Below are 20654 nucleotides of genomic sequence, written 5' to 3' on the forward strand. Positions count from 1 at the left end.
TTTTTTTTTTAACAAATTCTGTGTTAACAAGGGAATGCAGAGAAAAGCATTTGTTGAGAGTTCTACTGTGTGCTAGGCACTATATTATGTGCTTGACATTTATTACTTATATAGTCATTACAATAGCATCACGAAGTAGATGTGCTGTTACAGCCCATTTTTTTTTATTAATTAGTCATCTGTGGTTCAGGAACACTGATTAATTGACCTATGATTCTATAGTTAAAGAGTAGCAGACCCAGAAATGGCCACTGCTGCTAACAAGAGCTTGAACACTGTGAATTTTCAGTCTTGGAGGGGGCCATGGTGCCCCCGGTGAGGCATAAGAAACTAGTCAGTTACTCACAGTTTGAAATTTCTGGCAGCGATGATGACTTTGTTTCCGCAACCACACCTTTGAATAAGAAGCCCAGAACAATGCCAAAAGAGTTAATATGAGAAACAAGGAAACCTAAACTGAAGAATCTCCAGAAAGAAGATATCCCACTACATGAGAAAACCCCTGAAAAAGGATGTCTTTAGGTGATGAGCTCTACCAGCCAGACTTAGAAGTGGCACTAGCTTTATCAGTGAAGGAACTTCCAGCGGTCACCATTGATGTGGGAGAGGCTCAAGATACAAGCACCAAAAAAATGTGGCAGCAGCGAAATTGGGACAATGACTAAGGCTCCCCATCTCTCCGATTGCAGTGTAGCCAGTGATGATTTAGATTTGGATAAGCTTACCGAGGAAGATGATGTGTGCAGTGCTTAAGGGAAAAGAAAAGCAGCATCAAAAGCTGTGGTACAACAGAGGAAGATTCTTTTGGAAGGCAGTGATGGCAGTAGTGCTGATGACTCTGAACCGCTGGTGGAGAGTCTGAGGATGAGTCTGATTTTAGGGAGAGTGAAGATGATGATGCTAACTTCACTCTGGGAGAAAATAAAGTGGAAGAAATTAAAAAGAAAGAAGTGAAGGTAAAATCCCCAGTTGAAAAAAAGGAGAAGAAACCTAAATCCAAACGTGATACTTTGGAAGTGACTTCAAGAGACTGTGCTCCAGCTGCCCTGAAATCAGAATCTCAGCCTTCACCAAAAACGGCTTTATCAGTGAAGAGGCCATTTGGAAACCACTACAAATATGCAAACCTTCCAGCTGAAGCTGGAAGCAGAAAACATAAGTAGATGCCACCAGCGCTGTCTGGAAGCAGCAGCAGCAGCAACAGCAGCAGGAGCCCACTGGCAGGGGTGTCTGTTAAGTCTCCAAATCAGAGTCTCTGCCTTGGCTTGTCCAGATTAGCACAAGTGAAACCTTTGCATCCAAATGCCGCTAGTGGCTGAATGTGGTAGTCAGCGAAGGTTTGATTAAGAGAAAAAGAGTTTTACAAGTGTGTTTATGTTTGAATTGTGTTTCTGTTTAAGGAGGGTATCATACTATAAAGGAATCCTTTAATGTAAAAAAAAAAACAAAACACACACAAACGAGTAGTAGACCCATGAATTGACTGTCAGCCTGTGTGACTCCCACACCGATTCTTTTGTCCCTCAGCAGCACTGGGGTTAAGGTACAAATCCTAGTCAGATCAATTCAGAGAGTCAAATGTAGTTATGTGTTTGCTTATTTAGATTTTCCTAAGAGACCAGGTTAGTCCAAGCATTTGTCCTAATATATTTGACAACTAATGATAACTAGGGGTAATTAGTGCAGTGGCAACTAGTCTCTTGTTTTTACTGTCAAAGATTTTAGAATGGCTCTCATTACCTATGGCCATAGTACATAGCTTTTATATAAACAAGACCTAATCAGGCAAGTTCTTAGACATAGAGATGTCTGCTCTCCTTGAGATGAATGATTTTCCAGAAGTGATGTATATGTAATTTAGGTGTAGGCCTTGATATGTTAATTAATTTTATCATCTCTTTAGAAGATATTTCTAAATGATTCTCTGTTTACTGACTTCCCACTCTAGTTTTTCCTTTAGGCTAGTTCCCTTGATCTTGAAGCTCTTTCTTTTTTTGTAGATTTTTTTCCTTTTCTCTGTTGACTTTTCTATAATCTTTTCTTGTTTTTTTTTTTCTTTTTTCTTTCTTCTCTGCTTTTCTTGGCATTTCTTTTATTCCATTTTTTCCCTTTCTGCCAGGTAAGTATTCTGTTTTTCTGTAGACAAAATCAAAAGCACATAGAATTTCAGGATTTTAGGACATCTTAGAGATGAACTAATCAAAATACTCTCTGGTACTATAACCTGTGTTTAACATCCTCACCAAGTGATTATTTAAATCGAGAATTTGAAATGCAAAAGAGATTAAAGTAACTCATTTGGATATAAGTGACAGAAATGAGATTTACATTCAGGTTTCCCCTTTTTTTCTCATCTTAATAGGTGAATGTTTTAATAATAGAAAGATGGGGAGTTGGTCTAGTGAACACAGTGAAGGTGCGTAAGGAAGGAATTGGCAGGAGAGGCCAACTTTCAAGAATAACAACACTGGGTTGGATAGGAATAAGAGTTTTAGAAACGATGTCACAATATTTGGGCATATGATAAGTTAGATAAAGATGGATTACAGAAATGAAGGACACACACATGGGAAGGAATGAAGGACATAGGATATTGGGAGTTGTTTAGAAAAGCTTATTAAAATAGAGGGTTCAAGAGAATCACGAGCATTTTTTTTGATGATTTGTTTAATTGAATGAACTAGCATACTTCAGGTTTTCTTTCTTTCTTTCTTTCTTTGTTTTTTTTTTTTTTTGGTTCTCTTATTTATTTATTTATTTTTAATTTATTTATTATTTCTTTTCAGCATAACAGTATTCATTATTTTTGTACCACACCCAGTGCTTCATGCAATCCGTTTCCTCTATAATACCCACCACCTTGTACCCCGACTTCCCACTCCCCGCTGTTGAGAGGTTTTAAAATCATTTGAGCCATGAGGAAGGCTTTTTACAGCATATAGGAATGTGATATCATCTACTTCCTGCCCAATCTTGGCTAAGATCCTCTTGAGTATCTAAGGGGGAATGGAGATTCTGAACCACACAGATATATGGCCCAAGGTAGGGGTCTCCTCACTCCACCTCTTTTTCTAATTCTTTGATGTCTTTCCCATGTACATGTAGGGTTTGGTGGGCTAGGACTGGCTGTCAGATCAGTAACAGAGCTTCATTTGGGTAGTTGGTAACATGTCTACATTGAGATGATTACATGGATGACTTTCAGTTTAGCTTGTCCTTCAGGAGCAGGACATGGCTCCTACTCTTGGCCATTTGAAGGTGTGCTTGTTTTGGGAATCTGCTTTCATAGGCTAAAGTTTTAAAAGGTTGGAGGGTACGACTGAGCCCTGCAAAAGAGTGATCTAAGAGCTCACAGAAAGAAAATATTAGGCGGTGTATAGGGAAATAGAGGCACAGCTACCAGGACTCTATTTTTATAGCAGTCTCTCTTCTTGGGTATCTCAGTGCTTATGAAGGTTCAGGTAGACCTAAATAAGGCAGGACCTGTGTAGGGAAAAAGTTGGACCTTATAGTTTTTAACCTCTCTGGGAACAGTATTCCCACTAATAACATAAATTTGTTCTTTAACATGTGTATATTTGTTTGTTTATTTATTTAAATTGAAGCATAGTTGACACTTAATGTGATGTTGTGTTTCAGACAATTTAAGAACTCTGAATGTTACACCATGCCTACCACAAGCATAGCTATCTCTTACTGCATGATGCTATTACAATACCATTGACTGTATTCCCTATGCTGTACCTGTATCCCTGTGACTTACTATAACTGGAATCCTGAACCTCACATTCCCCTTTACCCATTTTGTCCATCCTCCCACCCCCTTCCCTTCTGGTGATACAGAATTCTCTGTATTTCTGGGTCTGTTTCTGTTTACTTTTGCTTTTACTGCTCTTGCCTCAGTAGCAAGTTGGGACTACATCAAAATCAAAAGCTTTTGCACAGTGAAGGAATCAATTCACACAACAAAAAGGCAACCTATGGAATAGGAGCAGATATTTGCAAATGATATAGCCAGTAAAGGGTTAGTATACAAATATAAAGAATTGATAGAACTCAGCACCAAAACACCCAATTTTTAAATTTTTAAACCCAATTTAAAAATTATCAGAATTGAGCACTGGGTGTGGTGTACAAATAATGAATACTGTTATGCTGAAAATAAATAAAAAAACTGGGTATTTACCCCAAAGATACAGATGTAGTGAAAAGAAGGGCCATCTGTACCCCAATGTTTATAGCAACAATGGCCACGGTCACCAAACTGTGGAAAGAACCAAATGCCTTCAATGGACGAATGGATAAGGAAGATGTGGTCTATATACACTATGGAGTATTATGCCTCCATCAGAAAGGATGAATACCCAACTTTTGTAAGAACATGGACGGGACTGGGAGAGATTATGCTGAGCGAAATCAGTCAAGCAGAGAGAATCAGTTATCATACGGTTTTACTTATTTGTGAAGCATAATAAATAGCATGGAGGACATGGGGAGTTAGAGAGGAGAAGGGAGTTGGGGTAAATTGAAGGGGAGGTGAACCATGAGAGACTATGGACTCTGAAAAACAATCTGAATGGTTTGAAGTGGCGGGAGTGGGTTGGAGGTTGGGGTACCAGGTGGTGGGTATTAGAGAGGGCATGGATTGCATGGAGCACTGGGTGTGGTGCAAAAATAATGAATACTGTTATGCTGAAAACAAATTAAAAATACATTTAAAAATATATTAAAAATTATAAAAAAGTAAATGTAAAAAAATTATCAGAAGACACGAACAGATATTTTTCCAAAGAAAACATACAGATGACCTACAGACACCTAAGAAGATACTCAGCATCACTCATCATCAGGCAAATGGAAATCAACACTACAATGAATAACCACTGCATACCTGTTAGAATGGTTAAAAAAAAAAAAAAAACCAAGTAACAATGTCAGCAAGTATATGGAGAAAAAGGAATCCTCTTTGATTATTGGTGGGAATGCAAACTAAAGCAGCCACTGTGGAAACAGTATGGAGTTTCCTCCAAAAGTTAAAAATTGAACTACCCTACAATGCAGTAATCACACTATTGGATATTTACTCCCCAAAATATGAAAACACTAACTCAAAGGGATACATGTACCCCTGTGGTTACTACAGCATTAGTTAACAATAGTCAACCCAAGTGTCCATTGATAGATGAATGGTAAAGAAGAAGTGACATATATATATATATATACAATGGAATATTCAGCCATAGAAAAGAATCAAAATTTGCCATTTGCACTGAAATGGAGGGAACTAGAGAATATTGTGCTAAGCAGAGTTGTCAGAGAAAGACAAATACTATAAGATTTCACTCATGTAGAATTTAAGAAACAATAGAAATGAGCAAAGAAAAAAATAAAAAATGAGAGACAGACAACCAAGAAACTGACTCTTAAATATAGAGAACAAGTTGATGGTTACCAGACGGGAGATGGGTGGGGGAATGGGTGAAATAGGAGCTAAGGTTTAAGGAATGCACTTGTCGTGATGAGCACTGGGTGATGGAATTACCAAATCATTATATTGTCTACATGAAATAATACAGCACTGTGTGTTAATGATACTGGAATTAAAATAAAAAATAACAAAAACAGAGGTCAAAGTTCAATTACATCAAGAAACTTCATTCAATATGTAGATAGCTGACTTTTAACTCAGTTTTTCTTTTTCACGAACTTGTTTTTGTTGTGTATTTTTGCTCTAAAGTATTTCCATTAAACCTGGTGATGATGATGCTTCATGGCCTGCATCAGGTGTTGAAGACTTAAGTTTGAATACCAAGGTAATGTACTCTCTTGTGAAATTAATTTTCCTGCTCTAAATTTAGTTTTGTGTATTATTACTCTTAAAATTTAACAGTGGCCTGCCTATCATCATTTTATGTTTGAAGTGGAAAGTTGGTCAGAACAAACCATTTTATAGAAATATGACAAGTTGAATTTTTTTTAACTCCATTAAATAATGAAGGTTGAAAAAATAGGCTGGAAATGTATCATGACAGAAAAAATTATATTGGAAAAAGCTTTCCCATGATGGAGGAAATAGGACATTTGGTCTAGGATAAGGATTCTTACTGTGAGTTTTAAATTATCGTATCATGACTTTTCTTTTCCTTTTTCTTTCTCTCTTTTCTTCTAACATGACTTTTATAATACTCATGCCTAAATAAATCTTTAGTGGACCAGTTATTTATTGCAAATTGTTTTTTCTTGGATATGTGTCTGTTTTTGTGCCAGTTCCATGTGTTCATCGTCATTAGCCATCAGAGAGATTCAAATCAAAAACACATTGAGATACCACCTTACACAAGTTAGAATGGCCAAAATCAACAAGACAGTAAACAACAGGTGTTGGAAAGGATGTGGAGAAAGGGGAACCCTCTTCCACTGTTGGTGGGAATGAAAGTTGGTGCAGCCTCTTTGGAGAACAGTGTGGAGATTCCTCAAGAAATTAAAAATAGAGCTTCCCTATAACCCTGCAATTGCACTCCTGGGTATTTACCCCAAAGATACAGATGTGAAAAGAAGGGCCATCTGTATCCCAATGTTTATAGCAGCAATGGCCACGGTCCCCAAACTGTGGAAAGAATCAAGATGCCCTTCAACGGACAAATGGATAAGGAAGATGTGGTCCATATACACTATGGAGTATTATGCCTCCATCAGAAAGGATGAATACCCAACTTTTGTAGCAACAGGGACGGGACTGGAAGAGATTATGCTGAGTGAAATAAGTCAAGCAGAGAGAGTCAATTATCACTTATTTGTGGAGCATAACAAATATCATGGAGGACAAGGGGTGTTAGAGAGGAGAAGGGAGTCGGGGTAAATTGGAAGGGGAGGTGAATCATGAGAGACTATGGACTCTGAAAAACAATCTGAGGGGTTTGAAGTGGCGGGGGTCTGGGAGGTTGGGGTACCAGGTAGTGGGTATTATAGAGGGCACGGATTGCATGGAGCACTGGGTGTGGTGAAAAAATAATGGATACTGTTTTTCTGAAAATAAATAAATTGAAAAAAAAAAAAGAGAATCACACATTCTTCCCAGTGAACCAGCCAGGAGTTCCCATAGTTGTTAAATTTAACATGTGAATTCTTTCATATCTGAAACTCAGAAATACTGGTGATTTGATATATTTTTTTGTCCCTTTCTTCTTTCCTCATGTGAATATTGGGTCTTGCTTGATAATGACACATGTATTTGGAGACTTAAAAACCTTCAACTTGGATGATCATGATTATTTTTTAATACTAGATTCTTTCTCTGGTCCTTAACTACTGGTAAAATATGCTGTTCACAGTGGAATAAGAAAACCATGTGAATTTTAAAATAGAGTTTTATATTTTTCTCATACATCATAGTAGTACTTAAAAATGCCTCAGAATTCTAAAATCCCATATTTCTCTTATATAATTTAAATCTTTTAAGATTAATTTTTAAAAATGAGTATTCTTATAAAAATCTTGAATTGGTGTTTTGCAATTAAATCTTCATTAATCTTAAAAATGGTATTCATTACAGAAATGAATCTTGCTTATATATTTTTTTCTAAAGATTTATTTATTTCAGAGCAAGGGAGAGAGAGAGTTGGGGGTGGAGGGACAGAGGGAGAGGAAGAGAGAGGGAAAGAAGCAGACTCCCTGCTGAGCAGGAGCGTGATGTGGGACTCAGTCTCATAAACCTGAGATCGTCACCTGAGCCAAAATCAAGGGTCAGATGCTTAACCAACTGAGCCACCTAGGCGCCCATTAACTTGCCTACGCTAATAAAATATATTTTGCATCCTTGAAACTAATGTTGAAGTATATAATTGAAATATTGAATCCCATGGGTTTTTTCCTCCCTGCTTTTATTTTTATTCTGAAAATTTCAAGAGTTCTGTGTAGGTTTACATTATTTAATCATATCAGATTAGTACATTTTAGTATATCTATATTTAGTATATTTATTTATCTTTTTTTTTTTTAGATTTTTATGCTTTTATTTGACAGAGAGGCAGGAGGCAGAGAGGCAGGCAGAGAGAGAGGGGGAAAGCAGGCTGCCTGCTGAGCAGAGAGCCCCATGTGGAGCTCGATCCCAGGACCCTGAGATTATGACATGAGCTGAAGGCAGAGGCTCAACCCACAGAGCCACCCAGGCACCCAATATTTATCTTTTTAACATTATGAGTAATGTCATTTTTCCTACTCCAAATGTATTTGTCTAGAACTTTCTTCATAAGTCTTCTGGGTGCTTCAGGATGTCTGGGTGGCTCAGTCAGTTAAGCATCTATCTTTGGTTCAGGTTATGATACCAGGGTGCTGGGATTGAGTCCTGCATTGGGCTTCTTGTTCAGTGGGTAGCCTGCTTCTTCCTCTGCCTGCCCCTCCCTCTACTTGTACTCTCTGTCTCTGACAAATAAATAAATAAAATCTTTAAAAAAAAAAGTCTCCTGGGTGCTTCAAATTTGGTATGTCCCAGGTTGAAGACATTGTTTCTGACCCTTTCTTCTTCCCTGACTTTTTGTAATCTGCTCTGTCATTTGTTTTCCCCATCCTAGTAGATAGCACCACTGAAACACTGAAGTAGGAAAAATCCTGGACTCCAAACTTCCCTGAAAGTACTACATCCAGGGGCATTCGGTGGCTTGCTCGGTTAAGCATCTGACTGTTGGTGTTGCTCAGGTCATGATGTCAGGGTCCTGGTATGAAGGCCCTGATTGGGCCCCATACTGAGTAGGGAGTCTACTTGAGGATTCTCTCTCTTCCTCTCCCTCTGCCCCTCCACCGGCATACACACCATCTCCTTCTAAATATAAATAAATTAAATCTTTTAGAAAAAAATCATCACATCTCTACCTCTGAAATAATACATTATATGTTAATTAATTGAATTTAATTAGAAAAAGGGGCACCTGAGTGGCTCAGTCGGTTAAGCATCTGCCTTCAGCTCAGAACATGATCCCAGGGTTCTGGGCTTGAGTCCCTCGTTGGGCTCCTTGCTCAGCGAGGAGTCTGCTGATTTCTCTGCCTGCCGCTCTTCTTGCTTGTGCTCTCTCTCTCTCTGACAAATACATATAAAACCTTCAAAAAATATTTAAATAAAATCACCACATTTAGTCACACTCTGCATTCATTATTTTGTACCTGCTTCCCATTTTTCATATCTTACTATAATTCCCTCTCTCACCTATAATTTTGAAATCCTCTTCTGGCTTGGGTTCCTTTTTCTTTCTTTCTTTCTTTTATTTTATTTATTTATTTGACAGACAGATAACAAGTAGGCAGAGAGGCAGACAGAGAGAGAGGAGGAAGCAGGCTCCCCGATGAGCAGAGAGCCTGATTGGGGCTTGATCTCAGGACCCCAGGATCATGACCTGAGCCGAAGGCAGAGGCTTTAACACATTGAGCCACCCAGGTGTCCTTTGGGTTCCTTTATGTTCATCTCTACATTGCTGTCAGAGTGACCTTTCTAGAATATATTTGTGGTGATGTAACTCCTCTGCTTCTTTAGTGGCTACCCATTACCTGAAGGAGAAAGTTCATATTCCTGCATGACACTTGCCTTTTTGGTTTCAGTCCTGATTTTCCAATTCTATCTCTCTATCCCACACCCAAAAATTGTGTTCCAGTTTTGCCACCTTCTGTAGCTATCGTCACTTACTGTGTTATTCCATACATCATCCTTTTGCTCATTCTATCTTTTCTAGAATGCCCTTCGCACCGTCTTTGTGTTGTCTCTCTCTCAAAATACAGCCCTACCTTTGCAGCATTTCCTGAGCTTCCCATATACAACTGTTTTCCCCTTTGTGCCTTCACTGTGCTTTATTCACTTCACCTGTAGAACTAGTAAATGATACTCTTCTGTTCTTGTTTTTGTCCATCTCTACCCCTACTAGTATATATGGCAGTCTCTTTTATTTATATTTCCAGTTTCTCCAAAGATAGTGCCTATGACTTGACAGAAGCCTTTGTCTTTCTGAGTGAGTGGGTGAGCACGTGAATTGATGTGATGTTTTCTGAAGTTGGGTTTTTGGTTTTTGTTGTTTTTATAGGAAGGAGAGGAGAGGCCAGCAACTGGAACAAAGGACGATGGTATCACTGAAAGTGTTCCACAAGCACAAACAATTAATGACTGTTTGACTTCTGCTGACAGGGCAGATAAAAATCATAGACATGGTAAGTTAGTGAACATCCATACATTTTTTTCTAGGCTTAAATGCTAGTATAGAAAATATCACAGTATGTAGATCCAGTTATGTTACCCATTTCTTTAAGATATTTTTCTTATTCTTTTTGCCATCTTTCTTTTTATTTTTTATTTTTTATAAACATATATTTTTATCCCCAGGGGTACAGGTCTGTGAATCACCAGGTTTACATACTTCACAGCACTCACCAAAGCACATACCCTCCCCAATGTCCATAATCCCACCCCCTTCTCCCAAACCCCCTCCCCCCAGCAACCCTCAGTTTGTTTTGTGAGATTAAGAGTCACTTATGGTTTGTCTCCCTCCCAATGCTGTCTTTCTTTTTAAGTATCCCAACTGCTACCAGCTTTTTCTTCCTGAAAATACTTCAACCCTCCAAAAATCTTTACTGCTTTTACTTTTATTTTATTAAAGTAATCATGAAGGGGGATAGGCTTGTATACACATTTAAAATTCATAATACATGTTCTCATTAATGTATCTGTGACTGTATTTTATAGTTACGCTGTCAGCATTAGCATTCACAGAACAAACTGAAGAACCACCTTGGGATTCTGAGGTACTGTTTTATTATTATTTTAAAATAAAAGCATGGAATGATGTTAAAATGTAAAAGGGATACTTAGACTTTACTCTCTCATCTCTTCATTTGCCCAGAAAAACTATTTCCTTATACTTTTTACCTGTAATTGATAAAATATTTATGTGCTAAATATAATAATACAGCATAATACAGTTCTATTATTTTACAAACTTAACCTAATGAATGCTGTGTAGTAGTGTTGCAGAAAACGGAGGCTTAGACGTGATAAGGAATTAGCTTTGTTTTGAAATTAAGTTATCTAAATAACCAAAGAATTACTCCAGGCCAGCTTATGGCCATATATATGATTCTGTGGTGTATATGGATGTGCAAAACCCCTAATAAGATCTAGAAAGAGTTCAGATTTTTAGTTTTTTACAACTTGGAACTTGAAAAGATAATGCCTGGGACTTGAAAGTCTATCTACCTATCTATCATCTATCTATCTGTCTATCTATATGTATGATATGCATATGTATATGTATATTTTTTAAAATATTTAGTTTATTTAAGTATTTGAGAGAGAGAGTGAGTGAGTGGGAGGGAGAGGGAGAATCTGAAGCAGACTCCAGTCTGAGCACAGAGCTCAACTGAGCCATCAGGGGCCCTGAAACTATTTTATTTGGATTGTTAAGTAAATTTACAAAGAGTATTGGGATTATAATAAAAATTACAATAATATAATGGTATTAGTGGTATTATTGGTTTAGTGGTGTTTTGTTTATTTATTTTTTAGAAGATTTTATTTATTTATTTGAGAGAGAGAGAGAAAGGGATCATGAGTTGGGGGAGGGACAGAGGGCAAGGGAGAAGCAGGCTCCCTGCTGTCATGTGGGGCTAAATCCCAGAAATGCCCAGGCATCGCTGGTCTAGTGGTGTTTTCAATAGGTAAAAACTATTTTGGATAGTTAAAATAGTATGCCTTGAGTATCTTTGTGGCAACCATACTTGTAGAAGCATGAGTGTAAAGTAATGATGACCTTTTCTAAGGTGATGGGCTATGGAAGGAGGTAAAAAGGGCCTGATCTCTTAGCACAGGTAGGTGCTACACAGTGCTGCAAGCACCATGTTTGAAGTCAAAAGATACAGTGGCACCCAGGTTCTGTCACTTGGTAGCTGTGGGATCCCAGAAAAACTTGTTTAACCTGTTTGAATGTCACAGACCTCATTCATAAAAATGGTTCTAATACCTACCTCTCAGGTATGTGTAAAGAACAAATGTGAAAACACTTTGTAAACTGTTAAGGGCACTATAGAAATACCAGACAAAAATGATCACAGCAGTATTTAGTGATTTACTAAATATCGAGGACACTTTTTTGAAATGTGAAGATTTCTGAAGGACCATAAAATAAATGGCAGTAGTGTCAAGAAAAGAAGGGGAAAGTTAGAATGGGCAGGTGGATTTCTAATTTGGGCTATGTTAAATTTCAGTGACATTGCATAGGTATACAGTTGACCCTTGAACAAGATGGGTTTGAATTGCTTGTCCACTTACACTCGGACTTTTTTTTGATACAGTACAGTACTGTTAATGTATCTTCTCTTCATTATGATTTTCTTAATAACCTTTTCTTTAGTTTATATTGTAGGAATACAGTATATAATATATAGGACATACAAAATGTGTTAATTGACTTTACGTTATTGGTAAGTTCATTAGGTTATAATTTACTTTGACCTTCTGTGCTCAGTTTACAGAGTCAATGGTCAAATGAGGATTAAGAAGTAGATTAGATCTAGAGATCTAATGATCTCTACTCTAGAGATAAAAGGTCTTCTATTTCAATATTTTGGTTTTTAATATATACTTTTGCTGTTTTTAAGTCTAACTGCTTTTGAAGTAGGAAGTTCAATAGGAGATTAGTAAAGTTTTTGGGGAATCCAAAGTTATATGTGGAGTTTGGACTGCACGGCTATCAATGCCTTTAACCCTTGCATTGTGCAAGGATCGATACCTAGTATAGTGACTTGGTACTTGAGACCTTCTCAGTGAGCTTGTTATTATTGTTTTTTAGAGAAAGAGAGAGAGAGCAAGCATGTGAGGGGGATGTGGAGGGGCAGAAAAAGAGGGACAGAAAGATTCCCAAGTAGGCTTCATGCTCACCATGAAGCCCAACATGGGGCTTAATCTCCCAACCCTGAGATCATGAACTGAACTGAAATCAACAGTCAGTTGCTTGACTGACTGATCCATATAGATTCCCCCTCAGTGAGATTATTTTAAGTGTTTTGACCTTAAATACATTTATTATTGAATACCAGCTATGTACCAGCCTGTACAAGTTGAGGGGTTAGGCTGTAGTGGTTGAAGCAGAAAAATGAGGAAACAACAACCCACTGTAAGTCACTGTTAGTGATTCACATAAAGAAAATGGGAATGTTAGGTTAGGGAATAGTGGGGGAGTTTGCAGTTAGAATGGGGATGAGAACACGTATGGAATTTTGTTGGTCAGAAACAATCTCTCTGAGTGTGGCAAGAACTGCCAAGTAAAGGATGAGAAGGACCAGTTGTATGAAGGTCTTGGAGACCTTCTAGACATTCTAGACAGACAGAACTGTGGATCACACCTGTTCATCATTTCACTCTAATGTCTTGGAATGCCCAGGAAGCAGGAAGATCCACCCCATTGTCATAACCATTGGTATTATTGTTGTTTGTATAAATGAAAATGGGTATACTAAAATAAGTGCCTGGTACCTTTTAGGTAATTAATAAATAAATGTTCTTATTATTCCCTTATGAAAGCTTATTATACTTTTTGGAGAGTTTCATACCTATATATAAAACTTTTTGCTATTATTTAAACATAATTTCAAGAAAAGTTTTTCTTCCTACTTTGCCATTGCCTTTAACCATTATCCTGTCAATAAAGTTTCCAAGCCTTTGTTTATCCAAATGAAGCAGCAGTTACCACACTGTACTCTTTATACTCAACATGGTCTACTCCAAGGTTTCTTATGTCAAGTGTCCTATTTTAACATGGAAAAAAGTTCTGCTGTTAGGAACAGTTTAAATTTGTAGCAAATATACTTATTAAAGAATTTATTTAATACATATTTTTAATATCCTTTTATTTTGGTGGGGAATGCAAAGGAGAGTTAGGTGTTTTGTTAGTTCCTGTGGAAATGTACATATAAGTCCGTGTTCTGTCCAAGAAAATATTTACTCTGGCATTTGATGTTCAGTTTACAGCCAGTGGCCAAATGAAGATTAAACATTATATTTAATTTAGAAAGCATATATGAGTTTTTCAAATGTTTTGCTTTTCTTATTTGTGAGTCTGATTACTATTAATTATTTTCAAGTGTATATGCTTTCCTTATTTGTGAGTCTGATTAGTATTAATGTAGGAAATTCAGATATTTTCTTAGAAAAGTATTAGGGAATCTTTATGCAACTCATTTTTGTTGTTCATTTTAACAGATTAATTCTGAGAGTCTTCCAGAAACATACGTTGTTCATTTACCTGGAAATGCAGATCAGAAGGGGGCAAGTACATTAAAAGAACAAGTAGAAGGTAAGAATTGTATTTTATTAAAAAGTCATTTGATAAAATACTGATGTAAAATGGGAACACTGATATATTTAAATATCCAAAGAAAGTCACCTATTGAATTAGAGATAAAGAGGAGAAAGATTGAAAAGGAGATAAGTTGAAGTCTTATCAGGTGTCAGTGTCAGTAACAGATGAAATTGAGGGTGCCAAAAAGGAGATTAATTAGTGGTTCCATTTCAATATACTCTAAGACCAAAGGAACATCAGGAAATAAGTGGAAAGGATAAAACGAGTGACTGATGTGGAAAGAACCAAGATGCCCTTCAACGGATGAATGGATAAGGAAGATGTGGTCCATATACACTATGGAGTATTTTGCCTCCATCAGAAAGAACGAATACCCAACTTTTGTAGCAACATGGACGGGACTGGAAAAGATTATGCTGAGTGAAGTCAAGCAGAGTCAGTCAATTATCTCATGGTTTCACTTATTGCGGAGCATAATAAATAGCATGGAGGACATGGGGAGATAGAGAGGAGAAGGGAGTTGGGGGAAATTGGAAGGGGATGTGAACCATGAGAGACTATGGACACTGAAAAACAATCTGAGGGTTTTGAAGGGGCGGGGAGTGGGAGGTTGGGGTACCAGGTGGTGGGTATTATAGAGGGCATGGATTGCATGGAGCACTGGGTGTGGTGCAAAAATAATGAATACTGTTATGATGAAAATAAATAAAATGTAAATTAAAAAAAAAGAAAGTCAAGAATACAGGGAGTAAATGAAGGACAATAAGCAGCTCTTAAAGTGGAAGGTGGTAAAGTAAAACAATTCTTTATTTTTTATTTTCTTTTTAATATTTTTTATTTTTTTATTTACATATAATGTGTTCTTAGCTGCAGGGGTACAGGTCTGTGAATCTCCAGGTTTACACACTGCACAGCATTGACCATAGCACATACCCTACCCAATGCCCATAACCCCACCAAAATAATTCTTTTAAATGAGGAGCAGACTATATGAATTGCAAGAATAATATCAGGTGAGCTTCCAGTACCAAAACCTGTTTGAGTAGGATACCAAAATTTTCCTGCTCTTACTTCTTTCCTCATGGTTGGGAAGACATTCAGGACTTCCCTGGTTGATGATGCAGAGCTATGTGTGTATCTTAATGGCATAAAAGTTGTGGTACTTCATAAATAGTATCATTGAGTGCAAAGAAAGAGTATTGGAAGGAAGAAGGGAGGAGGGTCAGTTCAGGAGAAATCAAGGAAATTTTAGCCATGATAAAAAGTCCATTAGATAGCTTATGGCTTTTAAGACATTTCCACTTTTGAAGAATTGATAGTGATGCACATAAGGCTTGTTTCTAGAAGGTGAAGTTAAGGTAAAGGAACGTGGTAGCAGACACAGAATGGACTAGAATTTCTCCAACTTTAGTAATCAGAGACCTTACTAAAAATGCAGATTGTGAGCAGCAGGTGGGATTCTGCTTCTGACCTCTCAGGTGATGCCAATGTCTTTGGTCCCTGTGTCATGTGCTCTGTAGCAAGGGGTTTCTGTAGAGATATCTGGAAGGGCCAGTGGATAGTTCAGGACACCATGGGATCAAGGAGAAGTATTATTTTGTTTTTATTTGTGAGCACGTTTTTAGCTAGAGGGAAGCAAGGAGATGCAGAAAGAGATTATAGATGTGAGATACTAGTGCTAAATAAAGAGGAAAGAAATGGTGAAGATGAACCCTAGAAAAATGGGTGTAAAAGCAGAACAATCAAGACCATAGATCCAGAAATAATTCTGTTTTAAGGATTTCTTTATTTATTTTAGGGAGAGAGAATGAGAGAGACAGTGAGTGATTAGGGGGATGGGCAAAGGGAGAGGGAGAGAGATGCCTCAAACAGGTTCACTTCTGAGACTAGATCCCAATGTGGGGCTCAATCCCAAGACGGTGCCATCATGACTTGAGCCGAAATCAACAGTTGGATGGCAAATCTGCTGCCACCCAGGTGCCCCCAGAATTACTTTTGGAGAAGAGGGACAGTGACAGGAATGATGGAAAAAGGAAGGGCACATTAGCTGGGAAATTTTGGAGTTGAGGAGGAAACTCCAGAGAATTCACTTGAGATGGCTTGAGGGTATTTGCACTAAACAGATTAAATCACAGAAGCTCTACAGAGAATACTGAAAGCAGATGGAGTGCTAGACATGGGGTAAATCATAGCCACGTATTCATCCTTCTCAGGTCTACTGGACATCAAAGATATATGTTAGATTGATATTCATTATTTAAATGAGAAACGCAAGCTATAGCTTTTTATTTTTTTAACATAGGTAATTTATTGATATTATTGCTGATTGAAAAACCCTGTAAAAACTGACATTATCTGTTCATATCTTCTGCCCATTTTTTAAACATGATTGTTTGTGTGTGTTGAGTTTGAGGAGTTTTTATAGATCCAGGATATCAACCTTTTGTCTGTACTGTCATTTGCAAATATCTTCTTCCATTCTGAGGGCTGCCTCTCTGTTTTGTTGACTGTTTCCTTTGCTGTGCAGAAGCTTTTGATCTTGATGAAGTCCCAAAAGTTCATTTTCACTTTTGTTTCCTTTGCCTTTGGAGACATATCTTGAAAGAAATTGCTGTGGCTGATATTGAAGAGGTTACTGCCTATGTTCTCCTCTAGGATTCTGATGGATTCCTGTCTCATGTTGAGGTCTTTTATGCATTTTGAGTTTACCTTTGTGTGCGGTGTAAGAGAATGGTCAAGTTTCATTATTCTACATATAGCTGTTCAGTTTTCCCAGCACGTTTATTGAAGAGACTGTCTTTTTATCAATGTATATTTTTACCTGTTTGGTGGAAGATTATTTGACCATAGAGTTGAGGGTCCATATCAGGGCTCTCTACTCTGTTCCACTGGTCTATGTGTCTGTTATGCCAGTACCATGCTGTAATATAAAAAAAATGGGCAGAAAATACTACCAGACCCTTCTCCAATGAAGATATACAAATGGTTTTCAGACACATGAAAAAATGTTCATCATCACAGGCCATCAGGGAGATTCAAATTAAAACCATATCAAGATACCACCTTACACCAGTTAGAATCGCCAAAATTAGCAAGACTAGAAGCAACATGTGTTGGAGAGGATGTGGAGAAAGGGGAACCCTCTTACACTGTTGGTGGGAATGCAAGTTGGTGCAGCCACTTTGGAGAACATTGTAGAGATTCCTCAAGAAATTAAAAATAGAGCTTCCCTATGATCTTGCAATTGTGCTACTGGGTATTTACCCCAAAGATACAGATGTAGTGAAAAGAAGGGCCATCTATACCCCAGTGTTTATAGAAGCAATGGCCATGGTCACCAAACTGTTGAAAGAACCAAGATGCCCTTCAATGGATGAATGGATAAAGAAGATGTGGTCCATATACACTATGGAGCATTATGCCTCCATCAGAAAGGATGAATACCCACCTTTTGTAGCAACATGGATGGGACTGGAAGAGATTCTGCTGAGTGAAATAAGTCAAGCAGAGAGATTCAATTATCGTATGGTTTCACTTAGTTGTGGAGCATAACAAATAGCATGGAGGACAAGGGGAGATGGAGTGGAGAAGGGAGATGAGGGAAATTGGAAGGGGAGGTGAACCATGAGAGATGATGCAAAACAAACTATTTGAAAAACAATCTGAGGGTTTTGAAGGGGTAAGGGTGGGAGGTTGGGGGAACCAGGTGGTGGGTATTATAGAGGGCACGGATTGCATGGAGCACTGGGTGTGGTGCAAAAACAATGAATACTGTTACTCTGAAAAGAAATAAAAAATTAAGAAAAAAACCCTGACATTGTCTACCAAATCAAACTACTTTTGGAAACAAAAGTACTTATAGGGTTGGTTCCCTACATGCTAAAATTGCTAGTATCAGTAAGTATGACACTGATTCTGAAATACAAAAGATTTTCAGTGCCTAAGTATTCTGTGGCAATTAAATAGCATTTTTCCATTTTGATAGTCATATTTCCATATTGAAAGCTTATTGTACATTGTTTCTAAGATGTGTTTTATATACCTTCTTGCATGAGTGGATCAGGAAACTTTAAGATGGGGACACCTGTGTGGCTCAGTGGGTTAAAGGCTCTGCCTTCAGCTCGGGTCATGGTCTCGGGGTCCTGTGATCGAGCCCCGCATTGGGCTCTCTGCTCAACAGGGAGCCTGCTTCCCCCTCCCTCTCTGTCTGCCTGTTTGCCTACTTGTGCTCTCTCTCTCTCTCTGTGTCAAATAAATAAAGTAAATAAATAAATAAAAAACCCAGAAACTTTAAGATGGCTAAACTAGAGGATACAAGAAATGTAGGCAAACCAGTAGTCCACATGGATATGGACAAAATGAGTACTTTTAGTAACCCTTATCCCACAAGTGTATACCCAAGCCAATCAATTCATAATGCTTTCTCTGATGAAAACTCAATTATGCCTTCATTTGAGCTAACATTACAAACGTGGACTGCTTAAATTACATGACAAATGGAAGAACATGGTTAATGCTTGTAGTATAATGATAAAAAGGATTCCGCTGTACTGCATGAAGGATGTGATGTAGCATTCTACCATTGGCTTTCATGTTTGTCCTCTCAGGGTCATCATTTATTCCTCTTATGAAAAGTTGCTTTTCTCCCCATCAGTCAGCATGTTCACATCGGTATACGTGCAGTCTTCTCTATTAGGTATGCTCCTTTGAAACATCATCTGACTTTTGAAATCCTAACTGCACGTTTTGTTGAGCATATATTTGGTTATTTTGTTCAATACTTATAATGGGTTCATATTTCTGTCTTGTCACTGTCCTAAGCCACCTTCCTATCTCTAGAAACAGAAAATGAAAACCTAATGTAACCACAGCCAGGCATGAGGATTCATCTTAGTACGAACTGCATGAAAATTTAGTTGTTTTTCATATGTACATATAATTAACTATATGTCCCTTTTGCATTTTAGAGTCTCCGGGAAAATATTCTTTCTTGAAGGTAAAACTTATATTTTTATTTTGATTTTTTAACTACAGATTGTATGGAATGTACATTATGTACTAATCCTATTGTTTCAATACCTCTGGAGCCTCCTGTCAAGGAGAAACGTTCTGTTTCTAAGAAAGGAGGAGAAATGGAGAAAAGACAAACATCCAAATCAGGTAAATTTTACAATAGGAATGTAACAATGGAAAGAAGTACATTTCAATATTTAAAATGCTCACAGTCTTCTTCTGAATTATGATTAATTTTTTTGACCAAGTTTAAGTGAAGGATTGGACATAAATAAGGGAGAGGTTATTGCTTGATATCCATGTTAGAACAAAAGAAATTTACAAGCCTAAGAAAAAGAGCTTTTAAAACACGTAAGCTTTAGGTCAATTCTTTTAAAAGGAGGAGCAGACTACCAAAACCTGTCAGTGTAGTATACCAAAATTCCGCCCCCCCCCTTCCTGCTTTCCTCACAGTTGGACAAACATTAAGGACTGACGTGGCAGATTATGCAGAGCTATGTCCTGGTCAGCAGTAAGTGTGTGTGTGTCTTAATGGCTTATAAAATGGTGGTACTTCCTAAGTAATATCATTGAGTGCAAAGTAAGAGAATTGGAAGGAGAAAGAGAGCAGGGCCAGTTCAAGGGAATCAGGGGAGCTTAGAAAGTTAATGACTTTTAAGACATTTCCAGTTTTGAGGAATTGATAGTGACGAACATGAGGCTTGCTCTAGAAGGTGAAGTTAAGGTAACAGAATGTGGCAGCAACTCAGTATGGACCAGAATTTCTCCAATTTTACTGAATTATCAGAGACCTTGTTAAAAATGCACATGGTGAGGGGCACGTGTGTGGCTCAGTGAGTTTAGCCTCTGCCTTGGGCTCAGGTCATGATCTCAGGATCCTGGGATTGAGCCCTGCATCTGGCTCTCTGCTCCGCAGGGAGCCTGCTTCCACCTCTCTCTCTGCCTGCCTCTCTGGAGGAGACCAGCTTCCAAGCCTGGAGGCAGATGTGAGACTCTATCCAGGGACCTTTCAATCATGATGGGAGCTGAAATCAAGAGCCAGATGTGCAAGCCAAGGCTCTATTCATGTGTCCCCAGAAATTACTTCTTTTTTCTTTTTTTCAGTAATTACTTTTGAGGAAGGGGACAGTCATGGGAACAAGGGGAAAAAGAACGGCTCGTAGGGCACCTGGGTGGCTCAGTGGGTTAGGCCGCTGCCTTCGGCTCGGGTCATGATCTCAGGGTCCTGGGATCGAGTCCTACATCGGGCTCTCTGCTCAGCAGGGAGCCTGCTTCCCTTCCTCTCTCTCTGCCTGCCTCTCCATCTACTTG

The 20654-nt window shown here is 38.1% G+C and overlaps 1 long non-coding RNA gene and 1 pseudogene across 2 annotated transcripts; both read left to right on the forward strand.

The window, feature by feature from the left end:
• The first annotated feature begins 303 nt into the window (after positions 1-303).
• LOC309857986 (RAD51-associated protein 1 pseudogene) lies at positions 304-1319 on the forward strand (annotated as a pseudogene). Its single transcript has one exon. The product of its transcript is annotated as an RAD51-associated protein 1 pseudogene (transcript).
• A 4416-nt stretch (positions 1320-5735) lies between these two features.
• LOC309857982 lies at positions 5736-14282 on the forward strand. The gene is made up of 4 exons (XR_014308000.1): positions 5736-5813; positions 10065-10188; positions 10721-10779; positions 14231-14282. It is a non-coding gene; the product is annotated as an uncharacterized lncRNA (long non-coding RNA).
• Positions 14283-20654: the final 6372 nt, after the last annotated feature.

The sequence above is a fragment of the Mustela nivalis genome, assembly GCF_964662115.1.
Source record: "Mustela nivalis genome assembly, contig: HAP1_SCAFFOLD_1653, whole genome shotgun sequence".
NCBI classification, from domain to species: domain Eukaryota; kingdom Metazoa; phylum Chordata; class Mammalia; order Carnivora; family Mustelidae; genus Mustela; species Mustela nivalis.